Below are 24,298 nucleotides of genomic sequence, written 5' to 3'. Positions count from 1 at the left end.
GAGTAACAAAGAATACCTCGAACAACCAGGTTGTATGAAATAAGAAAATAGTGAGAAAAAGTTGGTATTTTTTTCAACTTTTTTTAAAAAAAATTATAATGAAGAGAAATATTGTGAGTATCTAGAAAATAATAGGTATATATAACTATTATATTAAGGAATACTAACTATTGAATAAAAATTTATGCCCGACCATGATTTTTTAACGTTCAAACTTTAATAATGTATTCTCACTGTATTTTTTATATCTGTTAGGAAGGGTACGTTCGAACGTTTCAATTATAACGTTCGAACATTAAAGTAAAAGTGCGGGAAATTTCCCGCTCGATTAAGGTGATGATCTAAACGTTCGAACGTTTATACTATACGTTCGAATGTTAGTGACTGAAAATCACTAGAAAATTATAACGTTCGAACGCAAATTTCTGAACGTCCGAACGTTAGGAAATTAGTGTGGAAAATTTCCCGCTCGATTATGGTAACTCTTTGATGATATGAACGTTCGGCGTGCAAGTTGTACGTTCGAACGTTAGTCGGTGAAAATCTATGAATGTTCGAACGACAAATTCCTTAACGTTCGAACATAAAAATAAAAGTGCGGGAAATTTTCCACTTGATTTCATGCCCTATCATACGAAGGGTACGTTTGAATGTTTATATAAAACGTCCGAACCTTAATCGCGGAAAAATTATCCTATTTTCTTACGTTTGAATGCCATATTAAAATTGAGTGGGATAATATAACGTTCGAACGTCTGATCTAATAATTTTAGACTTAATGAATTCACGCACGGGAGGAAGCGGCTCATTTCTGCTTCTCCCGTGCACGACAGAGAGAGAGAGTTGAGAGAGAGTCTTCTGCGGGAGAGAGAGAGGGTTGAGTGAGAGAGAGTTGAGTGAGAGAGGGACGTGAGTTAGGGAGAGCAAGAGTTAGAGTGAGAGTCCCGTTGAGTTTTGGTAAGAAAAAAATATTGAGTTTTTGTCTTTTTTTTTTTAATTTTATGATATTTGTATTGTGTTTTTGTTATATAATACAAAATAATAAATTAGTGTTATATTTTTTTGAAGGATTGATTGTTTTGGCAAGTTGGAAGTTTCAAATTTGTAAGAGGATATTGTGAGTGCTAGGTATATTTCTAAACTTTAGCAATATGTTTATACATTTTATGATTATTTTTGAAATATTGTGATTAATGTTTGTATAGTTTGTGAATAGTTTGTGAGTTATTGTGAATATGTTGTGATATGGATTTGAAATATTGTGATTATTATTTGTCAATTTTGTTTGTGAATAATTTGTGAGTTATTGTGAATATGTTGTGATATGGATTTGAAATATTGTGATTATTATTTGTGAATTTTGTTTGAATATGTTAACATGTTTAGAAATATGTTGTCTTTAGGTTTTGTTAATACATGGTTATTGCTTACTCAAGTTTAGGAATATGTTTATACATACTGTTATCATTTTATGCTTACTCTTAAAATAATTATGATTATTATTTGTGAATTTTGTGTGAATATATGTTTATATTGTTAGAAATATATTGTGTTTAGTTTTTTGTATTTATGTGAATTTTTTATATAATAATTTTTTTATGTTTTTTAAATTTGTTCTTTGACAAGAAAATTATAAATTTAGGATTTTAATTTAAGTAAAGATTAAAAACATTTAATATGAGATTTAATATCTAATATGTAATAAGTATATATAATATATTCATACTAATTTAGTTAGTATATGATTATTATTCTAATTATAACTATAGTATAAAACTTGCTTTTAAAAAAAAGAAAAAAAAAGTATATAACTTAATTAAAATGATACTTTAAGAATGATAATAATTAAAATGTTATAATAACATTTGGAATTAAGTATAATAATTAAAATAACTCTTTAAGAATTATAATAATTAATATTATATTATAACATTTGAAATTAAGTATAACAATTAAAATTATACTTTAAGAATGATAATAATTAAAATTATATTATAACCTTTAAAATACTCTTCAATAAAAAAGTTTTGTACCTATCAAATAAGTAGAGTTGGAATAAATATACTTATTTATTATAAACTAAAGAGTAAGTAAATAAGGATCAAATAAATGCTTATATAAATATTATATACTTATTGTCTATATAAATAAATAACTCACTCAATTAAGTATAACAATTAAGATTATAATTGTGGAATGATAATAATTATAATTATATAATAACGTTTAAAATTATATATAACAATTATAATAACAATTATATAATAACAACGAGACAGAATGATCTTGAAGAAATGTCTATCAATTTGCTTGACTGTTATAGTCTTTCCGGCCTTGACTACTCTCTTCCGGTCTTGACAATTATTAATTGTGAGTTGTCAGGACTGGAGAGTCTATGATAGTTAAGCAATTAGACTAAAATATAGATATTTCTTCAAGATCATTCTCCCTCGCATCTACTCATGATACGAAACTTGTGAATATATTCTTCTATCTCTCTCTAGTTTAACAATATAACATGCAATACTATTTGTTTGACAATCTAGATACAGAGCATGAAGATATTGTTTGTAATGTTTTTTTATAGATGAGTGTGACATTGCATAAATAACCTTAGACCCGTTTGGGAATTAGTGTACATTTATATGTCCACTAATTCCTGAATTGTCCAGTGTGGATAGTTTGATATTATATTATTTGTATTGTACATTTTTGTTACTCTTACTTTCCACGTTTAATATGAAGTTTCAGTGTCTTCCTCTTCTGTTTTTCGGGTATACTGTTCGTAAGGTCACAATCCCTCTATTTGAACATGTGTACTTGGAGAACTATGGGGAGGTGCTGCTGAAATTTCTACTAACATAGAAAGTAATAGAGTGACGAGATTTGTACAATATGGATAATATAATCTCGAATGGAATAGGACCAACTACTTTATCAAAAAAGCAACTTCGTATTGGAGCATGACATGCATGTGAATTTTCTATGTACGTATTATTAATAGATAGATGCTTTTAGAAATAGACAAAACTTGGATGCGTCTGGGCGATAGACTTGGAAATGATTACATACCCTATGCACGTGGAGTAAGAACCTTAATTGATTTTGCACGGGCCTCTGCTAATAGTCGTGGTTACATTAAGTGTCCATGTCGAGGGTGTAAAAATTTGTGTGCGATAGGATTGGATGAAGTAGAAAGTCATATATTTGTGAATGGTATAGATCTGGGGTATACCCGATTGGTATTGCATGATGAGCGGTATGAACAGTCAGCAAATGTATTGGTCGATCATCACAATTATTTACGGCACATGGATGATGGTTATGAGCAGGATGAGATGGAGGAGATGTTGGGTGACATTGGAGCATGGATGTTTATGGATGAGGTTGACGACAATGCCTCAAGTGGCGAAGGGACTGATTGTGATAATTTCACTTCAATGTGGGAAGATGCGAAGCGTGAGTTTTATCCAGGCTGTACAAAACATTCCAAAATGTCGTTTATTGTTTGGTTGCTTCACATTAAGTTATTGTGCGGGATGTCGACGAAAGCAATAAACATGGTATTGGATTTATTTAACGAGGTGCTTCCCAAAGGGTCTGCAATGCCCAAGAACTTTTATGAAGCGAAACAGTTGAGAAAGAGATTAGGATTTGAGTACAAGTCCATACATGCATGCAAGAATGATTGTGTTTTGTTCTGGAAGGAAAAACAAGCATGTCCTGTATGCGGAGAGTCGAGGTGTTAGGGTAAGAAAAATGTGCCGATTAAGGTGTTGCATCATTTTCCCTTGAAACCTAGGTTGCAAAGACTATATATGTTTAAGAAAATAGCTCAAGATATAAGGTGGCACGAGGAAAAAAGAATTAAGAATGACGCATATCTGAGGCACCCAGCTGATTCACTTGCATGGCAGTCTTTCGATAATCAATATCCAGAGTTTGGGATAGAAGCTCGGAACGTGCGCCTGGGACTCACAACAGATGGATTCAACCCTTTTGGGAATATGAGTACAAGTTATAGCACTTGGCCCGTAGTATTGATTCCGTACAATCTTCTACCATGGAGGTGCATGAAGGCCCTAAACTTTTCGTTAACTTTATTCATCCCTGGCCCGAGATCACTTGGGAATGACATTGACGTATTCATGCAGCCGTTGATTGAAGAGCTGAAAGAGTTATGGGAAACAGGTGTTAGAACTTATGATGCATCCATGTCGACATCTTTTCAGATGCATGCTGCAGTAATGTGGACCATAAATGATTTCCCAGTATATGGGAATCTTTCCAGCTGGAGTACGAAAGGGAAGTTAGCATGTCCGATGTGTAATAAAGAAACTGCTAGTGAGTGGCTAAAATATTCTCAGAAGTTGTGTTTCATGGGTCATCAACGTTATCTACTAGCAAATCATGCATGGAGAAGAGAATATGCTAAGTTTGATGGGAGAGTAGACGATAGAATTGCACCAAAAGAGTTGTTTGGGGAAGAGATAGTGGAACAACTGTAACATGTTAAAGTGAACAATTTTGGCAAAAGTAGGGGAGAGAAAACAAGGCGCAGCAGAATTGAATTGGACAAAGCGTAGTATTTTTTTTTTACTTGCCGTATTGGTCGTCATGCATGTTGCGACATAGTTTGGATGTAATGCACATAGAGAATAATATTTGTGATAATATACTGGGTACATTGATGAGTATTAACAAAAAGACAAAAGACACGATCAAGACGAGAAAAGATCTTGAGAGAATGGGAATTAAACATAATCTACATTTGCGGGTGGAAGGCAATAGGGTGGTCATGCCACATGCATGTTTTACGATGACCACGGAGGAAAGGATGGATTTTTGCAAATGGTTGTAAGGTGTGAAGTTGCCAGATGGTTATGCTTCAAATATTGGTAGATGCGTGAGTCCTGATGATTGGAAAATCAGTGAATTGAAAAATCATGACTATTACGTATTTTTGCTAAAGTTATTACCTGTGGGAATTCGTGGGAAGATCACATCTAATGTACATGTCGCCATATCTGAACTCTGTATGTTTTTTAAAAATTTGTGCGCTCGGGCAGTAAATCGAGATGTGTTGTCGAAATTGGAAGAAGACATTGCTACTATACATGTAAATTCGAGCAGATCTTTCCACCATTATTTTTTGATGTTATGGTTCATTTAGCAATACATTTACCGCAAAAGGTACTTTTGGGTGGACCAGTGCAGTTCCGTTGGATGTATCCAGTTGAAAGATATTTAAGTTGACTGAAGCGCACTGTTGGGAATAAAGTTAGAGCTGAGGGTTCAATAGCAGAGGCCTATATACACGATGAATGGTTAACATTTTGCTCTCTATATCTTCGTGGTGTTGAGACAAGATTTAATCGTCAGGAGCGAAATGCTGATCTTGCTGCTCTGCCTCCTCATGAGCTATCAGTGTTTTCCCAGAATGTACAACCCTTGGGTGCACAAACAGGCTACGATTTAATTGACGAAGAGTTGGGTAAAGTTTGGTGGTATGTGCTAAATAATTTTCGGGAGATTGATGATTATCTCAAGTATGTCATTCTATGTTGCGAATAATTATAGTTTTCTTAAAATTAACTATAATTGTTGTGCTCAAAATATACTTTTTTTGCAACATGTTATAACAGTAAGCACGTGGACAAACTTAGGATGCAAGGCGTAGAAAATATAGAGGCAAAACACGAGGAAGAATTTCCCGGATGGTTTGAAGAACATGTATGAACTAAAATTAAATATATGTTATATTTTAAAATTTTTAACTTTGGATAATGAAATAATAAATATATACTATTTCAATTTTTAGATTTTGGAACAGCGTGCTCGTGATCCCGGATCAATTTCTTCTGAATTGTATGCATTGGCCCGTGGTCCCTTAAATAGAGCACTTCGATAGACTGCATGCACGGTTCGAGGTTATAGATTCCATACTCTGGACCGTGAACGTAACAGAAAGACTCAAAACTGTGGTGTGTTGGTCGAGGGGAGTCGTGGAATAGATGATATTGACTATTATGGTGTCATACGTGATATTATCGGATTGAAATATCTGGGTGGGTGTATAACATATGTCTTTAAATGTGATTGGTGGGATCTAGGCGGTGGTCGGGTTTCGATACATAGGGATAATCACTTTACGAGTGTCAATACAGCATCTAAATGGTATGAAGATGATCCATTTGTATTGGCTTGTCAAGCTACCCAAGTTTATTACTTGATTGATTCAATGAAAAGTGCTGATGAAGATAGTGGAGAGATAGCTTGGCGAGTCGTACAAAAATTTATCCCTCAAAATATATATGAAGCAGGAACGAGTGCAAATTATGAGAATAGTGGAGATGAAGATCATGACACTCTGATTGTAAAGGCATACCAGGAAGATGAAGAGGGTATTAACTTGTTTGTTAACCTCGGTGCACTCGAGTTGCTCCCCTTGTGTAGAGATGATGTCCCACCCATCCATCTCGACCCGTCTATATTAAATGATCATACAATTCAAGTAAGTGAGGAGGAAGAAGAAGAGGAAGAGTCAGAATATAAAGACGAATCAGAATCCAGACAGGAGGTGGATAAGGACAATGAAGAAGAGGTGCATGATGATGATGAAGATGTTATTGATGGAGATTCTGAAACAAGCATGGAAAATTCATCCGAAGATGAAGAATAAAAGTACTAAATATTTAATTCATACAGGTGACTATAAAATATCTTGAATTTTCATAATTTCTTCTAATTAATTTCCTTTGATATAATTAATTATTCTCAAGAATGCCCGCCAAAACGACAACGAAGAAATGTGCCTCTGCTAAGTCCAAATCCTAAACCCATTGAGGACTTCCCACTCGAGGAATCTGTTCCTGAAGATCAAGTTAATACAGAAGAGAACAACAGCCAATCGACACCTACCAGTAAGAAAATATTGTCGTTGATAATTAATCATATAGTTAATACTTTTGTCTCAATAACTATATAATTTATAATTATACTATCTATTATCATGTACTTGACGTATCTGTACGTTGCCGTCGTGGTTATACACGTGGTATCTCTCTTGAAAAAAATAAAAGGCACGAAAAACTGAAGATCACAATTCCTGATAATTCCACTGGAGGAGTGGATGATAGTGCAGCAGCGCTTTCCTCCTATATTGGCACAGTAGTTCGAGCTTATGCTTCATTTTATGTGCGCTCATGGCGAGATGTTCCAAATGAGATTAAGGAGCACATTCGAAGTCGTGTGCTGGTGAGTTTACTTTGAGAGTACATTTTTTTCACCTAGATTAGTATATCATATTTTTGACTTGATTTCTCTGTTAGGATGAATTCGACCTTGACTTTGGCTATAGCGAGGATTTGAGAACCGTGAATGAGTTGATAGCTACACTATTATGATGTCACAAAGGACGATGTCATGACCACTTCAAGAAATTTGAGATGTTGGAAGAGGCTGCGCAGTCTCATTTTCAGTAGATGAAGTTAGATGATTGGAGAAAGTGTTGTGATCTTTTCGTATCTCCAGATTATCAGGTATTTACATTTATATCTTTTAATTATTTACATTCATATTCGTTCTATATATTATATGTATACATATTACAATTAACATTCTTAAAATATTTTGTACACTTGAGTTCTACAAATGCATAGAATAGATCCGCTCTGACTGTCCACCATCGTGCCGGTTCAAGGTCATTCCACCGTCTTGCTAAAAAATAGTAATTAAAAAATTATAGAATTCATTTATTTTCCTGATATTCTTTTATTGGAGTATTAAAATTATATTTTTAAGATTTCTAATGTCACTTTGTTAAAAACGTGATGATCCGGAAAACTTTTTCCTCATTTATGTCTATGCTGCTGCTCACACTAATGAGCATAGTGAGTGGATTGTAATGCCCCGTCCCCGAGGGTCCGGAGAGTTAACTCATGTCACTTAAAAATCATTTTTCTTCCACATAGTACATACTCTAATTTTTCTCTATCGCACAAAATACTCATATATTTACATCACTTACTCCAGAATAACTATTCTAAGACAATACAAAGTCTTAATATAAACATCAATCTCCCAACAAATCACAACATCAGAACCCAACAAGCTTACTGAATGAAAACTTTCAATACCCATATAAATCTTCTATGCTTAAACCATCATTCTAACTCTTCTCACCCATGCTCCATATCCTTGATCCTCAACTGAAACATTCAAATCATCTGAAAAAGATGGTGGAGATAATGGGTGAGTTATCAACAACTCAGTAAGCAGAGAACATATACTAGTATGTAAACATGAGCCTTTTCAGAAAGTTCACTATGTAGAAACAAAAACATTATATTTTTATATGCAGATCTCATAAAAACATGTTATCAGAAAATCAGAGCAACTTTTCAATCTTTTCATACTCAAAATCAACAATTCATATTTAAGAATCCATTTCATATTCAAAAACACTTTGGCATTACATAACTGAACATTTTCATCTTATCATATTATATCATATACCATGTTTAACCCCCGTAGTAGGGTTGTGCTATCCCCGGTGGCCAAACCAGGTAGTATCATGTGGTCAACTTCCCCTTTTTCAATCTCGGAGCCCCGAGTGTGCACACAGGAAAGAACACGTAAAAAGACCACTTTGTTTCCAAAGTGGGTGCACTCATATCATATCATGGTGGTACCAACCATATCACGTGAACAGTATCATCATATCAGAACCATATTCAGAACAGATAAGTATGCCAAAGTTTTATCATATCCATATCATATCAAAACACGTGCTAAACATATTCATATCATTTCTATTTGATCAAAAACATATCCAAATCATTTCATATCACATGCATAAAAATTTCAATGATATCATATTTGCTCTTTTGCATATTTCAGAAACATGTCAAATATTGCTCATGTCTACACATTTCATGTCAAAAACATTTCTTTTCTCTTTCATACGTATCTCATGAGGGAATGCAAAACATATACTAAGGTTGTTTTTCACTTTTTCTTTTTAAAACAACATTCACATTTTTACAAACCAACCTCAGTTCATTTCTTTTTATGCAAATCTAGCATAGGAACCCCGCTTACCTGGACGACTTAACTTTTCCAAAATTTCCTCAAAAATGTCGAGTCGACTATAAATCGTCACCTATAAAAATAATCACGTAATTTCTGTAAGTTTCCAATAGATCACATATTTCGATATTTAAGCCTAAGCTTCTTAAATAACCTATTTTAAATTTCTCAAAACTTAAAACCTTCATAATCCCAAAATATATCATTACTTCCTAAAATCACCAATATCCACCACAACCCACGTCATACACAACACACTAATATTTAAACCCGAACAACCAACAAATCTCATAGTCTAAACCAATCATACTAACAACTCCATCACCCAATCCAATCAACCTCGTTACTCCTCGGACTCAGTCCGGCAAAACCAATCAGCAATTAAATACAGTGTAATGTGCTAGTGCAAAAATATATTACATTCACGAGAATTCTTTGGAAAATAGTTACAGTGCTATATAATAATTTTTGGAGGATCACGGAGGCGCAAGAAGTTGAAAAACAACTGCAGAACAGTGCAAAATACACTATGGTCGTGGGTCACAGATACCCACTTTTCAACGGGTGCAAACGAAGACCTGAGATTGATAGGGTAGGGCCTAGGGATGTCGGTGAAGATAGTGGTGGTGATGGTTGGCCGTGGGTGGCAGCGCAAAGGGTGGCTTCAGGTCAAAAATATTTGAAACGGAAATCGAGTTGGATGTGCTTCACCGGTGACGGATCGGAGGTGGGGTTGGGTCCAATGGGTTGCTTGGAGGTTTAGGATGAAGTGGTGAAGAAATGGTGGCCAATGGTGGTGCGACGGCGGCGCAACGGCACAAGAGGTGTCACGGCTTCAATGGGCTCGTGGTGGCTAAAGGCGGCGCGGCTGGGGCTGGAAATGGAGGGGTGGCTTCGTCGGCGGCTGGGGAAGACGGTGGCCGGGCGGTGCCGGTCACCGTCGGCTCACGGCGGCGCTGGGAGGGGAAGAAAAATCGGACCGAGGGAGAGAGAAGGCTGGCGTGCGTGCGCGGGAAGGAACCAGGAGAGGAAGAAGAAAAGAAAGAAAAGAAAAGAAGAAAAGAAAAAGAAAATAGAAAAGAGAAAATGTAGGAAAAGAAATGAGGTCCAATCCTCACATCTTGGGTCATAAAAATGATCCAACAGAAACGATTTTAAAACTGCAAGTGAAATAAAATAATTCAAACGCAGTGATTAAATTGAAAATAAATAATTAAACCCAACAATAAGTTAATTTAATTTGAGAAGAAATTTAAACGTATAACAATAATTAATTTAAAGAAAGTACTTTAAAAAAAATAACTTTCATAAACTAAAAATCATAAAAATAGCCTAATTAAAAATCTAATAATTTTAAAACAAGAGAATAAATTCTGAATCAATAAAAATAATTCCTTCATTAAAATACACTAAAATACGGGGTGTTACATCCTCCCCCCCTTAAAAAAATTTCGTCCTCGAAATTTGTATGGTCAAACTTCACGTTAACGCAGGATACAAGATACAACTCAAAACACACTCGAAAAGACCATACAATCAACAACTCCCAACAAGTATGAGTAATGTTCTCTCAGGTCTATTCCTATAGGCGATTCCATCATATTCGTATTAGTCTCCCAATGGCACATCACGTCCAGTATTCCTAGGGTGGCTATGATATCCAAAATCTCATTTGTTTCCACAAGAGCCTTAATACAACACCCAAAGAATCCCAATGATTAATAGCTCTATTCGATAATCTATACTAACCTCAATCGACTCCTACGTTATAATTTCCAAACCTTCATTGTATTCTACCCTTGGGAAACTAACGGCCACTTCCAAAGTGAATCATCAATAATATAATTGGTACAACTGAGTGATTAAACTCCAACTACAAGTATCGTCTCAAGAATTCAAGTCATTACTAATTCCTCAAAATAAGCACAAAATTTGAACTCCTAATTACAACCAAAATATTATGATCCTGCTGCGCCCTTTAATAATTCGCCACATGCATAAAATTTATGTCCTCATAAAAACAACACCATCGAGCACAAGATGACTCCATAATTACTAACCAGAAAACTCTTACCACATTTTGGTAGAGAAATGCTTGATCTCCCAAAAATTATTACACTTTTTCCTCAAAATCACCAAGAATGCCCTCCTAAATCTACACCAACTATCATCCTTAAATTTGGTACGGATCAAATTCCAAAACCTGCCGTTATAACCCCAAACTAATAACAATCATTATCCAAACTAGATCAATACCTTCAATCCCCAAAGAAATGATCTCCTTGAAAATCTCTATATCAATAACTCAACTCTGATCAATCTCATTTTTACGGTCACAGACTAATCAACCTCCAAAATAAATCAAGCTAGCACACCAAGCCTGCGAAATTAAAAACTTAAATCTTATTATAAATCAGTCCTTCAAATCTGTAATTCTAAAACCTTAAATTATAAAAGAATCACCTTTTGAAATCTGTAAAATTGACAAACTTATATCCAAAAATAAAACAATCAACTCCCGAAGCTTTCAAAATCTAAAACATTAAATGATAACAAATCATTTCCTAAAGTCTGCAAAACCTTAAACCTTTGGTAAAATTCTCGTAAATCTACCCTTAAAAGTTTGTTGAACTTACAACTTCCTATTCTAAAGGCTCATGTCAAATCTCCACGAAATCAAAAACCTCAATTATCCTACTCCCCAAGGAGATCATCCAAACCAAACTGTTCCCTTCATGCCTCAAGATTACAAAAGCAAACCAAGTCAATAAAAGTTCAAGCCAACTACACTAAATATTTATACCTAACACTAGCATTCTCAGTCATACCATCTTCCTGCCATAACTTAATCATTAACTCACTTTTCAACTTCGAACTAAACGAACAAAATAACCTAAAACAAAATAATATAAAATAAAATAAACTTAATAAATAAAATACATAATTTCATTTCAAATAAAATCAAATCTAATAAAATGAAATAAATTCAATTTAAATAAAAATAAAAATAATAATTTCAAATTAAACCTTTAAACTTTTCTGGTACCGCAAATATGGTTTTACCCATTCTTAGCTATATCTTAACCAACTCATATAGTTCTTCCTACGATTTAATATTGTAAACCCAACATTGCTATAAAGTCTCGTACATCTTTAGAATCTAAACCACAAAAATCTAAACCTTAAATCTTATAAAAATTATCTCTTATAATCCACAAAGTAAGCTTGTCGAATCTAAAATCCCTAAATCTCAAAATCTCAAAACTCAATCATAAAGTCTGCCAATTTAAAAACCTTAAATATCTACAATATCAATTCTTATTCTTTACAAATTTACACATCAAATCTGAAGTTTCTTCCTAAACCCACGGATATCCAAAACTTAAATGTTTTTAGTCTGCAGAACCTCAAAACTGAAATATTCTCATAATCATGTCTTAGTTCTCAAATTTCTATATATATCAAATATGAAATTACTTCCTAAACCGAATTGATATTCAAAACCTTATATATTATAGTCTGTAGAACCTCAAACTTATCGTACAATTGAACTTATATGCACCTTCAAAAATATAAACCTTACATCTTATAAACGATCCTTACCTATAGTCAACAAAGTATGCCTACCTAATCTAAAATTCCAAATGTAAAGAAAGTCATTTCTTAAAATCTAAAGCCTTAGTTCTCTTCAAAATCTTCTTTTTAAAACCCACATCATCTAAGACCTCAAACATCCTAGAATATATTCCAAAATGTTGCCGGATTCTAAAACTTTAAAAACAAATAAAATCATCTCTTATAATCTTCAAATTTCCATACCTCCAATCTGAGTTAACTTCCTAGCCCATAGATATTCAAAACCTCAGATTTCGTACGCCATCCAATATGAGTATGCAAAAGCTCAAACCGAATATCTTTAAAATCATGTCCTAGTGCTTTCAAAATTTTAAAACCTTAAATATCATCAAACATCTTATTATAGTATGCAAACCTCAAACCTGGCTTTCGCTCAAACTTATGTAAACATTGAAATCTAGATCTCCAAGTCATGTCCTACAGCCTTCAAAATAAACCAATCAAATCTAAAACCTTAAATTCTTAAAACTTCAATCCATAAAGTCTGCAGAATCTCAAACCTGGAATTTCTCCATAATCATCTAGCTTGTTGTCCTCAAATTTCTATACCCTAAGTATGAAATTACTCCTTAAACCAACAGATATCCAAAACCTCACCTTATAGTCTGCAGAATCTCAAACCTGGCTCTGATACCAACTGTAATGCCCCGTCCCCGAGGGTCCGGAGAGTTAACTCATGTCACTTAAAAATCATTTTTCTTCCACATAGTACATACTCTAATTTTTCTCTATCGCACAAAATACTCATATATTTACATCACTTACTCCAGAATAACTATTCTAAGACAATACAAAGTCTTAATATAAACATCAATCTCCAAACAAATCACAACATCAGAACCCAACAAGCTTACTGAATGAAAACTTTCAATACTCATATAAATCTTCTATGCTTAAACCATCATTCTAACTCTTCTCACCCATGCTCCATATCCTTGATCCTCAACTGAAACATTCAAATCATCTGAAAAAGATGGTGGAGATAATGGGTGAGTTATCAACAACTCAGTAAGCAGAGAACATATACTAGTATGTAAACATGAGCCTTTTTAGAAAGTTCAGTATGTAGAAACAAAAACATTTTATTTTTATATGCAGATCTCATAAAAACATGTTATCAGAAAATCAGAGCGACTTTTCAATCTTTTCATACTCAAAATCAACAATTCATATTTAAGAATCCATTTCATATTCAAAAACACTTTGGCATTACATAACTGAATATTTTCATCTTATCATATCATATCATATACCATGTTTAACCCCCGTGGTAGGGTTGTGCTATCCCCGGTGGCCAAACCAGGCAGTATCATGTGGTGAACTTTCCCTTTTTCAATCTCGGAGCCCCGAGTGTGCACACAGGAAAGAACACGTAAAAAGACCACTTTGTTTCCAAAGTGGGTGCACTCATATCATAGCATGGTGGTACCAACCATATCACGTGAACAGTATCATCATATCATAACCATATTCAGAACAGATAAGTATGCCAAAGTTTTATCATATCCATATCATATCAAAACACGTGCGAAACATATTCATATCATTTCTATTTGATCAAAAACATATCCAAATCATTTCATATCACATGCATAAAAATTTCAATGATATCATATTCGCTCTTTTGCATATTTCAGAAACATGTCAGATATTGCTTATGTCTACACATTTCATGTCAAAAACATTTCTTTTCTCTTTCATACGTATCTCATGAGGGAATGCAAAACATATACTAAGGTTGTTTTTCACTTTTTCTTTTTAAAACAACATGCACATTTTTACAAACCAACCTCAGTTCATTTCTTTTTATGCAAATCTAGCATAGGAACACCGCTTACCTGGACGACTTAACTTTTTCAAAAATTTCCTCAAAAATGTCGAGTCGACTATAAATCGTCACCTATAAAAATAATCACGTAATTTCTGTAAGTTTCCAATAGATCACATATTTCGATATTTAAGCTAAGCTTCTTAAATAACCTATTTTAAATTTCTCAAAACTTAAAACCTTCATAATCCCAAAATATATCATTACTTCCTAAAATCACCAATATCCACCACAACCCACGTCATACACAAAACACTAATATTTAAACCCGAACAGCCAACAAATCCCATAGTCTAAACCAATCATACTAACAACTCCATCACCCAATCCAATCAACCCCGTTACTCCTCGGACTCAGTCCGGCAAAACCAATCAGCAATTAAATACAGTGTAATGTGCTAGTGCAAAAATACATTAAATTCACGAGAATTCTTTGGAAAATAGTTACAGTGCTATATAATAATTTTTGGAGGATCACGGAGGCACAAGAAGTGGAAAAACAACTGCAGAACAGTGCAAAATACACTATGGCCGTGGGTCACAGATACCCACTTTTCAACGGGTGCAAACGAATACCTGAGATTGATAGGGTAGGGCATAAGGGTGTCGGTGAAGATAGTGGTGGTGATGGTTGGCTGTGGGTGGCGGCGCAAAGGGTGGCTTCAGGCCAAAAATATTTGAAAAGGAAATCGAGTTGGATGTGCTTCACCGGTGACGGATCGGAGGTGGGGTTGGGTCCAATGGGTTGCTTGGAGGTCGAGGATGAAGTGGTGAAGAAATGGTGGCCAATGGTGGTGCGACGGCGGCGCAACGGCACAAGAGGTGCCGCGGCTTCAATGGGCTCGTGGTGGCTAACGGCGGCGCGGCTGGGGCTGGAAATGGAGGGGTGGCTTCGTCGGCGGCTGGGGAAGACGGTGGGCCGGGCGGTGTCGGTCACCGTCGGCTCACGGCGGCGCTGGGAGGGGAAGAAGAATCGGACCGAGGGAGAGAGAAGGCTGGCGTGCGTGCGTGCGCGGGAAGGAACCAGGAGAGGAAGAAGAAAAGAAAGAAAAGAAAAGAAGAAAAGAAAAAGAAAGAAAGAGAAAAGAGAAAATGTAGGAAAAGAAATGAGGTTCAATCCTCACATCTTGAGTCATAAAAATGATCTAACAGAAACGATTTTAAAACTGCAAGTGAATAAAATAATTCAAACGCAGTGATTAAATTGAAAATAAATAATTAAACCCAACAATAAGTTAATTTAATTTGAGAAGAAATTTAAACGTATAACAATAATTAATTTAAAGAAAGTACTTTAAAAAAAATAACTTTCATAAACTAAAAATCATAAAAATAGCCTAATTAAAAATCTAATAATTTTAAATCAAGAGAATAAATTCTGAATCAATAAAAATAATTCATTCATTAAAATACACTAAAATACGGGGTGTTACATGAATGGATCCTGTCGCTGCAGATAATTATGTTAGCAGTGTTAATTTTGTTAAATAAATTATTTATGTAACATTTGAATAATTTATTTTTTATTTCTATTTCTTTTAATACGTTACTAATTATTTACGATCATTACCTTTCAAATTGCAGGCAAAAATGATGGAGATGCAGTTGGCTTCTGGGGAATCCTCTCCTAGTGACATAGACATATTCACGCAAGTGCTCGGGCCGCAGTCTAGTATGGCAAGATGTTTGGGACGATCTATCAAGTATAGATGTTCATCTTCCTCAACCTCATTGGCTTCACAAATTAATAATCTTACAGTAGATTTAGAAGTTGCACGGCGTGAGAATGAGTATATGAGGTTGAGATAGCAAGAGTTAGAGTATCTCTTAGAACGACAGTCTCATTTAGAGACGCGTTTGCAGGACCAACAGAGAGACTAGGAGGAAAGAATACGTAGTGAAGTGCAAGAGCAAGTGCAACGGGAGATGATGGTGCAAATGGAGCGTGTTATGTCGTTGCAACAGAATCGCGGTGGACGAGGGAAAAAGAAGAAATAAATTTTATCAGTATTTGGGGCTAGTTTTAATATCTAATTTTATCCTTTTATAAGACATTGTTACTTGTTAATTGATGGTATGTAATATGATACAATTGGTATTATGTTTTTACATTTTATGAAATTAGTATTTCTGATATTTACATTCGAATGTAAATTAAAATCGTTCGAACGTTGGTTCACATTCGAACCAACGTTTGAACATGAATTCATAAAATTCTATAGTAACATTCGGACATAGGCTTATACGTTCGAACGTACTCACACTCAAATGACCAAACCGTTCGAACGATTAAACGATTAACGTTCGAACAAACTCCGAACGTACCACTTGCATTCGAACGCACCATAGGCCTGGGTGGGCGGGACCAGTAGCCCATCCGCCAGCATCCGCTGAGTATCAGGTGGACTATCCGCCGGATATTACCTAATAGGTAGGCAAATTAAAACTAGAAAAAAGAAAAAAACAGGCGTGGAGCAAGCATGGGTACCCGCACGCCCCAAAAAAACTTCAGGTAACCTCATTTTTCTCCTCCAGCGGCCGCAACTCAACTCCTCTCCTCTTCGTCTCTTCGTCTTCTATATCTCATTTTCTCATTTTCCTCTTCTCACCTTCTTCCAACTTTATTTGTGTCCCTCATTTTCCGAAAAGTGCCTAATCATCCGTATACTACTTTGTGGGTGCACAAGGATAACCAAGACTTTGGTGTGAAGTGGTACTGAGGAGTACTATCATTATTGAATCCATACCGTCAATGTTATAAATTACTGACTTAGGATGTTTTTTTTTTTTTTCAAGATAGTGACTGAGGATGTTAAAAATGCGAATAAATTACATACTTGTAAATAAACTTCGATCTTAATAAAAATAGTATTGTTATTAAAATAAAAACCATGTCTTCAACGACATTAATATTTATTTCAAACGATTAGGAACCTAAGACTCAAATTATATATTCTGTTCAATCTGCTTTGAATTAACCATAGCGTACGTGACTTCCATTTTGGTTTATTTTACATTTATAATTCGTGGAACTGTGGGCAGAGTTGCAATTATATATATGTATATATATATAATATATAATTATTAGTCATTATCCTCACAATTCCTTTGCTCATTAATTAAAGCATCCATTCCTTTTAATTTTAATAATTAATTTTTCTGGTGGGCAGTGGAGGGAACATTTGGATCTCCTGGGCTTCGGCCCCATCACTAAGACTAAGAAAGAAAGTTAGCCCAATGCTTTGGGTTAGAAGGCCCATGACTAGGGGGCTCGTAACCACAACCATATGACAGATAACTCCCAAAGAATTGGAGATAGAACCCACAGCTGGATACAATCATCTTAAGTAAGATAATTCCTACAAAACTGGAGGTATCTGCTCCATTTAATAAGGAATCATGAAGAATGCGCACACAGGACTGGTGATTAGAGTTAGTCGCTATCACGTCACATCCTTCTATAAATAACCTATTAGAGGTAACAAACATCTTCCATCTTCATTTTATATATACTTATCTTTATACTATTATTGACTTAGGCTGCGTTTGGATATTGAGCTGAGTTGAGTTGAATTGAGATGATAAAATATTGTTAGAATATTATTTTTTAATATTATTATTATTTTGAGATTTGAAAAAGTTGAATTTTTTATTATATTTTCTGTTGGAATTTAAAAAAGTTGTAATGATAAGTTGAGATGAATTAAAATGAGTTTACATACCAAACGAAGCCTTAAACATCAGAGCTTACCCAGGGCGATCAGCGCCATCTCTTCACTACTGTAGGTTATCCATACGGTTAGCGGTGTGAAACACATCTTTTACAGTGGCGTCGTCTGTGGGATCTTCATATATCTCAACGTAATTTTTACATGCCAATCGTCACTAGATCAGAGGTCGACCGTGATCTAGGAACGAGCATGACGGAGGTAGAAGTAAGGTTAGCAGAAACAGAGGAATGATTGAAACAAGTAATAGAGGTCGTTGAACAACTCCAAAAAGAGAACAAGGAATTAAAGCGACAGAGGGATAATCTCCCAGCCCATAACAGTCAACCTGAATGAGATGCACACAACGCATAGGGGGTTAATAGTGAAGAAATAGAAAAGAAAAAAATTCATGATGAGCTGCGCAGTTTGGTGGATAAATACGAGGAGATGACGAAGTGGATAGGCGGTTCCTCTTTCGTGGAGCAACTCCTCACATGCACAGACCTCCCTTACAGTGAGAAGGTCATGGCGGTTCCTCTACCATCTAAGTTTAAGGTGCCACAGATCGACCTATACGATAAATCTAAAGATCCTGTTGATCACCTTTAGAATTTCAAGGTGCACATGACTCTCCACAGCTTCCTCAGGGAAGTGGCTTGTCGATCATTCCCATTAACACTGAAAGGAATAGCATGGGGGTGGTTTGAGACCCTGCACCCCAGATCCATTGGCAGTTTTGAGGAGCTTGCTAAGCAGTTTCTCACACAGTTTAAAGCGAGCAGAAGGCGCAGCAAGCCGGCCGCTTATCTGCTAACCATAAACAATCAGGATGAAAAGATCACTTTGGCAGCACTTTTGGGAGGAATCTGGCCTTGAAATCCATTCATGGCCGAGCTGGCTAGACTAACTCTGTCTACGTTAAGGGAATTCATGGACTAAGCAGATGATTTTGTTAACGCGAAAGACACACTGCAGGCTTTGCTAGAACCGAGAAAGTAAGAGGCAAAATCAGAAAAAAGAAACCAGAACAATTCTAAAGACAGACAAAAAAGCAAATGGATGAAGCCACCAAGATGACAAACGTGACCGATACACCAGCCACCAAGACCAGGGGCGCCGACTGATCTATAATAACCACAACATATAGGAGAATAGTAGGACCACGAGGAAGGAAGAACTCTCGCCAGGCATAGGCCAACGCCACTACACCTATCACCAAAGCTACTCTTATTGGACTGAAGATTACATCACCTTGAAGAAGCGGGTTGAAGAAATGTCTAGAAGTGGGGAGCTGGAAAGGATGCTGGCTGATTACATCAGGCCGCAAAGGGAGGAAAATCCCGAGAGAGAGCACAGGCGAGGCATAAGCCCAAGCACAAGAAGTAGGAGGGATAGAGAAGAAATAACTCTCCACGCCCCAAGAGGGACCAAGAACAGGCCCCTAAGGTGAAATTCGCACAATAACAGGTAGATTCACTGGGGGCGGCACCACAACATCTTTCAGAAAACCCCAACCATTTCGTTCATGGACGAGGATTGTGAGGGGGTTATGTACCCCCCCCCCCCCCCCCCATGATGACACCTTGATTGTCACATTGCTGATAGCCAATTACAACGACCAGATGAGTCTTAGTCGACAATGGGAGCTCTACTGACATTCTTTTCTAAGACGTGTTCACTAAAATGGGGATCAGCATTGACAAGCTGCGACCATCACCTTCTCCACTGAAAGGGTTCTCAGAAGAAGTTGTTCAACATGTCGATGCCATCACACTCCCAATAACAGTAGGGCAAGGCACCCACACAATTACTAGCATGAAAAACTTCTTAGTGGTCAAGGTCCTGTCGTCCTACAATGCCATACTAGGACGCCTTACCCTCAATAACTTAAAGGTTGTTACCTCCACGTACCACCTTAAAATGAAATTCCCAACAGAAGCGGGAGTCGGCGAAGTTTGAGGTGAGCAGATATTAGCTCGAGAATGTTATGTCCAAGAGTTGAAGACAGGAGCGCCAATAGTATGTGTGGTAGGTAGCTCAAGGGAGTGCCCGCTGCCACCACCTCCGGTAAACAAGGAACCAGACATGGAAGCCAGGAATGAAAGCAATTTGCTACAAGATGAAGATAATGAACCTTCAGAGATGGTACAATTGCACCCAGACCGCCCAATCGCCACAACGAGAGTTGGTACGAAGCTCCCACTATAGTACCGAGAGGCCTTGAAGCAACTGTTGATTGAACACAGAGATTTATTTGCTTGGAGCCATGAAGATATGCTTGGGATCGATAATTCAATTATAGAGCACAATCTTTGCATTAATCGAGAGGCAAAGAAAGTACAGCAGAAGAGGAGGTCGTTCAACACAGAGAAGTACACGGCCATAGCTGAGGAGATTGATAGACTTTTAGCAGCAGTATGGGAGGCACACTGCCCTGGATGGCTCTCCAACGTAGTGCTAGTCAAAAAAGCCAATGGCAAATGGAGGATGTGCTTCACCGACCTCAATAAGGCTTGTCCCGAGGACAGTTTTCCACTTTCCCGGATTGACATCATCATGTATGCCACAGTCGGGCATAAATTTTTTAGATTCATAAACGCCTACTCTGAGTACAATCAAATTAGGATGAATAAGGAAGATGAGGAGAAGACAGTGTTCATAATTGACAAAGGACTCTACTGTTATCAGGTAATGCCTTTCGGGCAAAAGAATGTTGGGGCAACATATTAGAGGTTGGTTAATCGGATGTTCAAGCACTAGATTAGGAAGACTATTGTAACACCCCGCCTAATTAACCATTACGATTAACCCTTAAACGCATTAGATTAGGTTTTTAATTTTGTGTTATTACTTACATTAAAGTTGATAGTGAGGTTAGCCTTAATCTTGACACTTAGTATCATTAAAATAAGGATTAGAGAAGTAAGTCCATTAGTGAATTTAGTGAGACTTTTAGGACCTTAGAGCATTCATGGGACTAGCCCAAGAAGCCTTGAACCAAACCTATAGGGAATTCAAGACTTGGTTGCTAGCCTTGACCCAAGCTTAAGGAAGGTATAAGGCCTTTGGGCCAAACTTGGTGTAGAATGGACCCATGGCCCAATTAGGCCAAGTCAAACCTTTTCAAGTCCATCTTAGTGGATCTTGAGATTTTTATTTAACCCTAAAAGTCTGGAAATGAGGCCCCTTTCATTCTAGCTCAAGAGCCCATAAAACGTGAACCCACACACTTGGCCCTTTTAAAGCCCTCTAGGCCCAAAGCCATGTTTGAGTTTATTTCACCATTCGAGACCGAAAACATAATACACCGTACCATTTGTTTTCTTAAGCCCAAATCATACCCTAAGTACACAAATTAAGTTTTTAAAATTGGCTAATACCATTAACCATCATACTTGAGGTTAGTGAACTTTAAGCCATGCTTTGAAGCTTAATTGTGTTTAATCTTTTCTTAAACCTTTTAATTCAAATTTTCTTGAATTATTACATCATTACATCATAATTAGACCTTGCTAATACCCTAGCTAAAACTCCCCACATGTCATTAAGGAAAATGACATATCAAACCCAAACCTTGCATCAATCGACTTTGTGTATTGTCCATTGTATGCTTGGACTGTTTTGCCCTTAGTTTCAACATTTTTGTGGCTTGTCCCCAAGAATAATATGGTCCTTAAAAACTTCATGAGACCCCTTCAAGCCCAGTTTGAGTCTTGGACAAAATTGGCTACACAAACCAACTCAAATGACCAAACCGGGTACACCTTAGTCTAGTTTGTGTAGAAACCGATTGAGTTGGAATTTAACCAATCATCTGCCATGGTTGAGCCACCACCCTATACCACCTCCTTCACCACCAAATCCCCAAGAGTTTTCATGACCATAATGAAGAAATTGACTCAGTTTTTCCCTCCCAAAACCGAAGTCCAAAATCTGCTAAATAAAACCACCTATACCCGCCGGTTTGCAAGAGTGGTTTGAGTGACTTCTTGTCATCTAAAACATGCGCCAGGACCTAGACACCTCCACAGGGCCATGATGGCTACATTAGGAAGGAAATCATGGTGGTTTCAGGCCACTATTCCCTCTGCACAAGGTGACATAAGCCAATGGAAGTAATTTGGAAAATTTCCAGACTTGTGCACCTCTCACTTCACCCAATCACCTTGCACCAAGGCCAACGTCTCCACCCCTCATGAACCCTATAAATACCTCTCTCACCTCCTCATTTCCTTCACACCTCTACTCCATGCTTCCTCTTGAACCTTGAGAGCACTTCTCCCTCTTAAAGATCAAAATAGTGAAACTAAGTGAGTTTTTGGTAAGTTCATGAGTGATCTTATGCAAAGTTATCTTGAGTGCTTGGAAGGTCACGAAATTTATAATTTTTCTTGATTTTGATCTTGGTTAGCAGGTCAGACTTTCTTTCCAAGTGTTGGTACGAAATCTGGTTGAGTTTTGAGAAGGTTATCATGCTTAGTTCAAAACCGGGTCAATTAAGAGATGATTTGAATGATTAACTGATTTTAAGTGAGAATTTAACTATGGCATGTCCTAAGCATGATTTGATATGATTTATCATTGTATAAACATGATTATAGAAGGTTTAAATTGTGGTTAGAAGCATGCTATGGTAGGTTTTGAATCTATCTTATTTTGATCATCAAGCATGTATCGGTTTTCAACATATTGGTGATTAAGGATATTTTAGCCATTATTAAGTGTTGAGATGAACTTGATTGCCCAAGTATTAGCCTTAAATATGTCATTAAAGATGTTAGTGATCATTTTTTATTAAAGAAAATCTCATATGCATGCATTCATTAGAATCAATAGTTGAAAACACACTTAGGCATCAACTAAGATGAATGCCACAGGTTGGCACTGTTTAAGCAAGTTCCACCTTAATTTTTGAAAATAAAAGGGCATAGATGGTTTTAGAATGTCAAAAATATGATGTCCATAAAATTTGGTCAAATTTGGAGTTCGTTTGCAATTAGTGAAAATTTAGGGCCTAAATGGTAATTTTGAAAGTCTAGGGGTATTTTTATAAATACCCAATTTTCGAAGCCTTTGTTTTGAACCTCAAATATAGAAGTATTAATCCTAACTTAGTATGCAATTGATTTCAGCTTCTACATTGTTATTTTCAAATTACTCAGGAAGTTTGTAAGTTGGTCTCTAACTTACACCTTGATAGATTATTTATGAATTATTGATAAATGTTTCATTCATATTTCAATTGTCATTTTGGGCATAAAATATCATGTTATATGATACATTGAGTGCATACTTATATGACATGTGATATGTATCGCCATCTTTGCATATTGCATCTATAAATGTCATTTTTGCATGAAAGCTTGTCACATATGCACAGGTCATGAAAAATATTTTTTAAGTATAGTATAAAAATAATTTTTGTCATGACCCCAAAGGATAGGATAGAAAATTATCCTCATGAAACTCCTCTGTCCACTGTAGATTGTTTAAGAATGGAGTGTTAACCCTTGAATTAACGAAAAACAGTTAACAGGTTTCGAATGGGCCTTTTTAAAGAATGCCAGAGCAAAATCAACATGTTATGACACCTAACGCTTGTAGGTGTACGCGTTATAATTTTTATAATGTTATGTTGAATTATCAATGTATTGAGAACGAGTGTATAGACATCGTAGTTTCAACGAGAGTTATACTACTATCACTGGTAGGTATTCACAGTACATATGGGGACCTGTGACGTTACCACACATTATGATGTTAATTATGAATTGCTAATAATGATTAAAGTTTATGATGAAATTATGTTTTCAAAATTGATGACAAAAATGTTTATTGAAGAAAAACCTGTCTCCATTTTCTGAAATGTTGAGGAATCTGGATGGGACACATGCATACTGATTTTTGTTTCTCCATTTCATGCATTGCATATTTATCATTCTTCTTGCTTAATTTATCTTTGTGCACTTTGGTTGTTCAACTTATTGAGATTTAGAGTAAATCTCACCCCTTGTGGGACCACTATCATTCTACT

At 36.0% G+C, this 24,298-nt stretch overlaps 2 long non-coding RNA genes across 2 annotated transcripts; both read right to left on the bottom strand.

The window, feature by feature from the left end:
- Positions 1-7,943: 7,943 nt before the first annotated feature.
- Positions 7,944-9,716, bottom strand: LOC121242995. The gene is made up of 3 exons (XR_005936038.1): positions 9,541-9,716; positions 9,103-9,163; positions 7,944-8,228 (listed from the first exon to the last, which is right to left on the bottom strand). It is a non-coding gene; the product is annotated as an uncharacterized LOC121242995 (long non-coding RNA).
- Positions 9,717-13,361: 3,645 nt separating this feature from the next.
- LOC121243053 lies at positions 13,362-14,625 on the bottom strand. The gene is made up of 2 exons (XR_005936055.1): positions 14,565-14,625; positions 13,362-13,690 (listed from the first exon to the last, which is right to left on the bottom strand). It is a non-coding gene; the product is annotated as an uncharacterized LOC121243053 (long non-coding RNA).
- Between the last annotated feature and the right edge of the window lie 9,673 nt (positions 14,626-24,298).

The sequence above is a fragment of the Juglans microcarpa x Juglans regia genome, chromosome 8D (assembly GCF_004785595.1).
Source record: "Juglans microcarpa x Juglans regia isolate MS1-56 chromosome 8D, Jm3101_v1.0, whole genome shotgun sequence".
Lineage (NCBI taxonomy): Eukaryota > Viridiplantae > Streptophyta > Magnoliopsida > Fagales > Juglandaceae > Juglans > Juglans microcarpa x Juglans regia.
The sequence above is the reverse complement of the archived record's forward strand: the minus strand, read 5'-3'. Positions and strand labels throughout refer to the sequence as shown.